This window comes from Myotis daubentonii, chromosome 2, assembly GCF_963259705.1.
Source record: "Myotis daubentonii chromosome 2, mMyoDau2.1, whole genome shotgun sequence".
Taxonomy (NCBI): Eukaryota; Metazoa; Chordata; class Mammalia; order Chiroptera; family Vespertilionidae; genus Myotis; species Myotis daubentonii.
The window spans coordinates 134466065-134473826 of NC_081841.1; the positions used below are offsets into that span (position 1 = coordinate 134466065).

Here is a 7762-nt window from a genome sequence, read left to right on the forward strand (position 1 = left end):
ATGTGAGAGTGACACATTAATTGGTTGCTTCTTTTTTATATATATATATTTTATTGATTTTTTACACAGAGAAAGGGAGAGAGATAGAGAGTTAGAAACATTGATGAGAGAGAAACATCGATCAGCTGCCTCCTGCACATCTCCCACTGGGGATATGCCCGCAACCCAGGTACATGTCCTTGACCGGAATCGAACCTGGGACCTTTCAGTCTGCAGGCTGACGCTCTATCCACTGAGCCAAACCGGTTTTGGCAATTGGTTGCTTCTTGAAAGCGCTCTGACCAGGGCTGGGGATCAAACCTGCAACCAAGGTATGTGCCCTTGACCTGGAATTGAACCTGAGACCTTTCTGTCCACAGGCCAATGCTCTAACCACTGAACAACTGGCTAGGGCACATTGATGTTCTTAATCTCCACAATACCTTGCCAACCCAACCCATGCAGCAAATTCACTGGCCTCTACTGAGCTGCAGACTATCTCAGATAATGGGTATCCAGGCAATAAGACGATCCCAATACCTTCTCTGGGCAGAGAGAAATGTCTGCAACCACTTTCCCAAATGCTATTTCTACGCCAGCCTGCTGGACTCTTTGGAGCATGTCTTAGTTCAAATGTTTCTATTTATGTGAAATAATTATAAATCACTTTTATAATTATATATTACTCCAGTTTATTAAATAATGAAACAAGGTTTATGCCACATAATCCAACAATGTTTAAATAAAGAGCTTGAATTACAAAGGCTTATGAAACTTCATAGTCTTTATATGATATATACTATTCCTAGCCCAAGAATAAATATGGAAAACAGGAGGCATTTTTTATATCACAGATCAGCAACATTTAGCTTCAATGATTACACAAACCCACGAGCAAACAAAAAAATCCTTTGTTTTCTTTTAGGTTATAAAAGCTAAAAACCTTTTTGCCATATATAAGCAATAGCCACGGGGGCGGAAGACGTCAGCCAATCCCTGTAAACAAGGGGAGTTTAGTGTCCCAGGGTCTCAGGTTCTCTCTTGGTTAGAAGCGTAAGTACATTAACTCTCTCAGAAAGCAGACACACAAACAGGTTAAGATCTTGTTCTACAAAGTGTTTAATAAACCTACACTGAAGAAATACTGTGTTTTTCTCTTTAAAACGTAAGTTTTACAGTGAGGTTCGAATTTCTTTTCAATCTGATAGGAACATGTACGTAATTTTAATAAATTGATATAATGAATATTGCATGACATTTACTTAGATATGATATGTATACTTAAAATAATAAAGTGTTTTCTACATTTAAAAAAGAGTGTTTCATAAGAAGTAATTCTTTTTTTTTTTTCTTGAACATATCAAGATTTTATTGTCATATAATAAAACAAAGTATGAAGCTTAGACTGGACCACTTGACCCTTTCTCTTCTTATCTCTTCCCAGTTCAAAATGCTTGCATCTCTTCATAACCAGCATTCTCTTAGATCTGCAGTCAGGCTCAACGCATTCAAGACTCAGCACAATTTTCTTTGTAGTTTTAGCCTTTGTTCAGAAAATCAGCTTAGTCTGCCCACCATAGCCACTCTGCTTCCTGTCATAACGCCGCTTTCCCTGCGCATACAGCGAATCCTTATCCTTCTTGTATTGTGTTACTTTGTGGGGTTGTTGCTTGCCACACTTCTTACAGAAAGTTTGGCAGGTTTTAGGAACGTTTGCCATGTTTGCAAGCACTATCGGCAGGGAAAGGAAGATCAAGAAGTAATTCTTTTATTTCTTTTTTTTTTTTTTAAGGTTTACAGAGAGGGAGAGGGATAGAGATTTAGAAACATCAATGAGAAACATCTATCAGCTGCCTCCTGCACACCTCCTACTGGGGATGTGACCACAACCAAGGTACATGCCCTTGACCGGAATCAAACCTGGGACCCTTCAGTCCACAGGCTGATGCTCTATCCACTGAGCCAAACCACTTAGGGCAAGAAGTAATTCTTTAAACTCAAGGAACTCAAAACTGAAAGCCTTTCTATAGAAAGCCATTACCACATCATGGAATGTTTGGTATGGAGAAAAAAATGACCTCATTATGAAGATATTAGAGGCACGGTGCACAAAATTTGTGTGTGGGGGCAGGGGGGCCCTCAGCCAAGCCTGCGCCCTTTCACAGTCCGGGAGCACTCAGGGGATGTCCAAGTACATTTTTTAAAAAATCACCCTGTACTTAATTTTCTTACTAACTTCTCCTTTTAAACTCCCCTCACTCTTATATTCTGTTTCTTCTTTTTATTTAACTACTAGGGGCCCGGAGCACGAAATTCGTGCACGGGGAAGGGGGGTCCCCTCAGCCCGATGTGCACCCTCTGTCACCTTCTTGGACCCCGGTCGCTCCAGGCCTAGGTGCGGGCCTACAGGCTCGGGGTGACCTGGCTCCCGAGGCCACCTGTCCCGGGGACACAGGCCTTTTGGCGCCGGCATGCGTGCAAGTGGCCATGGAACAAGAACCTCCACCGGTGTTCGCGCATGAACTCCAGTGGGGTGCAGCCATGGCGACGTGAGGGAAACTCCAAGCCCCGCCTCCAGCTTCCACACACGCCGCCCTGACCTCGCTCTCCCGCATCTGTGCACGCCGCCCCGACCCAAGCTCCCCAGCATCTGCACACGCCGCCCTGACCCCAGCTCCCTGGCACCTGCGCGCGCACGCCAGCCAGGCGGGAGCTTCCCTGGCGTCTGCGCACGCCGCCCTGACACCGGCTCCCCGGTGCCCGCACACGCGCAAGTGGCCACGGGGCGGGAACTTCCACGGGGGAAGTTTCTGCCCAGCCACTGGTGTCTGCACGGGCTGCCCTGACCCTGGCATCTGCGTGCAAGCGCCAGCTGGGCGGAAGCTTCCCTGGTGTCTGCACGCGCCACCCCGACCCCGGCTCCCCAGCGCCCGCGTGCACCGCCCCACCCCCAGCTACCATGTGCACTCAAGCTTCTGCCCCGACCCTGTCTCCCCGGGACCTGCACGCACATGCCAGCCAGGTGGGAGTTTCCTCTGTGTCGACATGGCGACAGGGGGGAAGCTCCTGCCCCGCCCCTGGCTCCCCAGTGTCCACATGCACCGCCCCACCCCCAGCTCCTCGGTGCCTGTGTATGCAAATTAACCCGCCATCTTTGTCGGGTTAATTTGCATAGTCACTCCTCATTGGCTTGTGGGCATCAAGGAGGGACAGTTAATTTGCATGTTTCTCTTTTATATAGACAACAGGCCCAGTGCATGAAATTCGTGCATGGGGGCGGGTCCCTCAGCCCAGCCTGCACCCTCTCCAATCTGGGATCCCTCTTGCAATCTCCTAAACTGCTCGTCTGCCTGCCGGCCTGATCCCCCTAACTGCCCTCCCCTGCCAGCCTGATCCCCCTAACTGCTCTCCCCTGCGGGCCAGATCCCACTAACTGCTCTCCCCTGCCAGCCTGATCCCACTAACTGCTCTCCCCTGCCAGCCTGATCACCCCTAACCACCTCTGCCTCAGCCCCGCCACCATGGCTTTGTCTGGAAGGACGTCCGGTCTCATTAGCAGATTACCTTTTTATTAGTATAGAGGCCTGGTGCACAGGTGGGGGCCAGCTGGTTTGCCCTGAAGGGGGTCCCAGATTGGGGTGGGGGTCTCCTTGGGGGTAGGGCCAGCCTGGACAAGGGGCCTGGGATGGTTTGCAGGCCGGCCACGCCCCCGATCAGGGTGGGGGTCCCCGCTGGGGGATGGTGCAGCCTGGGTGAGGGGCCTGGGGCAGTTTACAAGCCAGCTGCCCCAATCGGGGTCGGGGTCCCCACTGGGGGACAGGGCCAGCTTAGACAAGGGGCCTCTCAAGGTTAGCAGGCCGGCCACAGCTCCATTGGGGTGGGGGTCCCTGCTGGGGGCGGTGCCAGCATGGGCGAGGGGCCTGGGGCAGTTTACAGGTTGGCCACGCCCCCATCAGGGTGGGGGTCTCCACTAGGGGGCGCGGCCGGGCTGGGTGAGGGGCTGAGGGCCGCTTGCAGGCCACCCACGCCCCTGATCAGGGTGAGGGTCCCGGCTGGAGAGTGTGGCCTGCCTGGGTGAGGGGCTGAGGGCTGTTTGCAGGCTGGCCATGCCCCCATCAGGGTCGGGGGGGTCTCTGCTGGTGGCAGGGCCTGGCTGGGCGAGGGGCCTGGGGGTGATTTGCACAGGTTGGCCAAGCCTCTAGCTTTGTCAGGAAGGACGTCTGGAAGACATCCAGTCGAATTAGCATATTACCCTTTTATTAGTATAGAGGCGCGGTGCATGAAAATTCATGCACTAGAAGGGGGGTCCCTCAGCCCAGCCTGCCCCCTCTCACAGTCTGGGAGCCCTCAGGGGTGAGAGGTGACCTGGCAATCAGGGGAAGGCAATGCCCCCATCACATCTCTGCTGCTGCCATTGCCAGCAGTGCAAGCCTCAGCTGGCCCTGGTTACCTGAGCCTTGGGCGGCCCTAGCGGCTGGGCAGTCACCAGCCGAGGCTTGCCTGTGCCTTGGGCCCACCCTGGGCGGCTGGGCAGCTGACATCTGAGGCTTGCCTGCACCTCAGGCCGGCCCCAGGAAGCTGGGCAGCAGACATCCAAGTTTTGCCTGTGCCTCGGGCCGGCCCTGGGCGGCTGGGGGGCTGAAGGTGGGTCCAGCCGCACTGCCCCCAGATGGGGAAAGGACTGAGGGACTCCAGTGGGGCTGAGGGGACTGGGCGCCTCCATCTTTGTGACTGTCAATTTGTATATTCCCTCTTTACTAGATAGGATTTTCCTGGCCTCACCCCATTTTAGCATCCTTCTCTTTCCTGCTTTCTTTCCCTCCCTCCCTTTGAACTCCCATGGCCCCTCTCCCTCCCTCCTTCCTCCCTTCTCTCCCTTCATTCCCCGTGCCTGTCTCCTTCTTACTCCTCCCACCCTGCCCCCCCCATTCTCCTTTCCCTTGTGAGCCTGAACCCTGCCTCCCTCCCTCTTAACACCCCCCCCCCCCCCATCCCCTGCCATGTTCACTGGTTTCTCTTTTAAACCTTCCCCTTTCCTCTCTTGGACCTACTTTCAGCCCCGCCTAAGCACACTTTGATATTAAAGCTTCTGTTCAGGTGGCGTTAACCCCTGGCCCAGGGCCCAGCCCTGGCCACGCCCTTACCGCCCCCCCTTCCTCAGCCTCCTCCTCCCATTCCCTGCCCGGGACGCCCCAACTTCTAGTCAAAGTACACTTAATGCTCCACAAACCTAACCCTGGCCAGTGTCTTTGGGGTCCAGCCCTCAGGGATGAAAGGGGTACCCACCTTAGTGTCTGACTCTGCCCCAGCTAAGCTGCACCTCCCCTCCCAGCGCGAGGCGCCCAGCCCAGCAAGGGTGGCCGAGGCCCATGTGGCCCAGGCGCTGCTGCCATGAAGCAGGAGCGCCTCCGCCCAGAAGGCCTCGGACCATCCACCCCTCCATCCCAGGACCCACGGGCACCTCCCTGCCAACAGCCCATGCTGGGGGCCACTGCCCTCCTCCCACGTCTGGGCGGGGTTCCGCACCACCCCCTCCCACATGCAGCCCTGCGTTTCCTTCCCTTTTCCATTCCTGAGTCTTTTTCTTATTCCCTTTCTGTATTTCTGTTTCTCCTCTCAGCCTGTCTGCATGCAGGCCTGCCTTCCTCTCCTTCTCCTTTCTTATCCCCTCCTATCATATCCTATCCTACCTACCCCGGGCCTCACAGCTGCCTGAGCAGGGAGCGGGGATGCAGCCTGCTGACTGGTCGTTACATGATGGCGTCCTGACCAATTTGCATATTATCCTATTATTAGATAGACTAGAGGCCCGTTGCAGGAAGATTCCTGCAAGAATAGGGCTTCCTGAGACCGGAGCGAAGCAGAGAAGGGAGGGAAGCCCACCGAGGCAGGCTGCGCTCCCTTCTTCGCTGCCTCGCTCCCTCCCTTCGCCGCTTCGCCCTTGGCTCCCTCCCTTCTCTGCCACCTGGGCTCTCTCCCTTCTCCGCTGCTTTGCTCCCTCGCCAGGTCACGGATCCAAGACCCGGATCCCCGGGCAGCATCGGGCGCTGCCGGCCCCGCCTCGCCGGGTCAGGGATCCAGGGCCCAGGTCCCGCGGGCAGTGTCGCATGCTGCCGGCCCCGCCTGCAGTATGCAAATTTAACGGCCATCTTTGTTGGGTTAATTTGCAAACTTTTCTGACTGGCTAATGGGTGTAGCGAAGGTATGGTCAATTAGCATCTTTGTCTTTTATTAGTATAGACTAGAGGCCCGGTGCACAAAAATTTGTGCACTCGGGGGGGGAGGGGGTCCCTCAGCCCGGCCTGTGCCCTCTCACAGTCTGGGACCCCTCAGGAGATAACGACCTTTGAGTGCACAACTTGATCCCTAATTATATTGTCCAATCCGTGAGTGCAGGCGGATGCCACAGCCGCCCCGCCGGGCCGGCCCGTGTCCGGGTCTGCCGGCGGGATCGGGTCCCGGGCGACCGCCGGCACTCACGCCTCCAACCCGCTCTCGCGGATTGGGGGCGTGACTGCGGGCAGACGCCGCAGCCGCCCTGCGTCCGAGTCTGCTGGCGGGATCGGGACCGGGTTGGGGGCGTGAGTGGGGGCAGACGCTGCAGCCGCCCCGCATCCAGGTCTGCCGACGGGATCGGGTCCCGGGCGACTGCTGCAGCCGCCCTGCCGGCCCGCGTCCGGGTCTGCCGGCGGGATCGGGTCCCGGTTGGGGGCGTGAGTGCAGGCGGACGCCACAGCTGCCCCACCGGCCCGCGTCCGGGTCTGCCGGCGGGATCGGGTCCCGGGCGACCGCTGGCACTCACGCTCCGCCGGCCTGCGTCCAGGTCTGCCGGCGGGATCGGGTCCCGGGAGACCGCTGGCACTCACGCTCCGCCGGCCTGCGTCTGGGTTTGCCAGCGGGATCGGGTCCCGGGCGACCGCCGCAGCTGCCCCGCGTCCGGGTCTGCCGGCGGGATCGGGTCCCGGTTGGGGGCGTGAGTGCCGGCGGACACCGCAGCTGCCCCACCAGCCTGCGTCTGGGTCTGCAGGCGGGATCAGGTCCGGGTTGGGGGCGTGAGTACAGGCGGACGCCGCAGCCGCCCCACCGGCCCGCGTCTGGGTCTGCCGGCGGGATCGGGTCCCGGGCGACCGCTGGCACTCACGCTCCGCCGGCCTGCGTCCGGGTCTGCCAGCGGGATCGGGTCCCGGGCGACCGCCGGCACTCACGCCTCCAACCCGCTCTCGCGGATTGGGGGCGTGAGTGCGGGCGGACGCCGCAGCCACCCCGCCAGCCCGCGTCCGGGTCTGCCGGCGGGATCGGGTCCCGGTTGGGGGCGTGAGTATGGGCGGACGCCGCAGCCGCCCCACCGGCCCGCGTCCGGGTCTGCCGGCGGGATCGGTCCCGGGCGACCGCCAGCAATCAAGCCCCCAACCCGCTCTCTGATGGCGCTGTACCATCCTGCCTGCAGTATGCAAATTAGCCGCCATCTTTGTTGGCGGTTAACTGCCTTCTTAGTTCCAGTTAATTTGCATATCGCCGTGATTAGCCAATGGGAAGGGTAGCGGTCGTACGCCAATGACCATGTTTCTCTTTTATTAGTGTAGATAGTTCAGTACCAGGAGTGAGGCCTGAATGAGTTTAGCTCTCCAGTCACCTCTAGAAGGTGCCAGGGAGATTCGGACTTTCACCTTAGTCCTTTTTTTTTTTAAGTTCAATACCTCTTTTATTTCTTTTTTTAAATTGTATTTTTTTTCTTTATTAATTAAGGTATTACCCACATGATCTCACTCATTCATGGACAATA

General features: G+C 56.8%; 1 pseudogene; it reads right to left on the reverse strand.

The window, feature by feature from the left end:
* Nucleotides 1–1080: 1080 nt before the first annotated feature.
* Nucleotides 1081–6514, reverse strand: LOC132228367 (large ribosomal subunit protein eL42-like; annotated as a pseudogene).
* Nucleotides 6515–7762: the final 1248 nt, after the last annotated feature.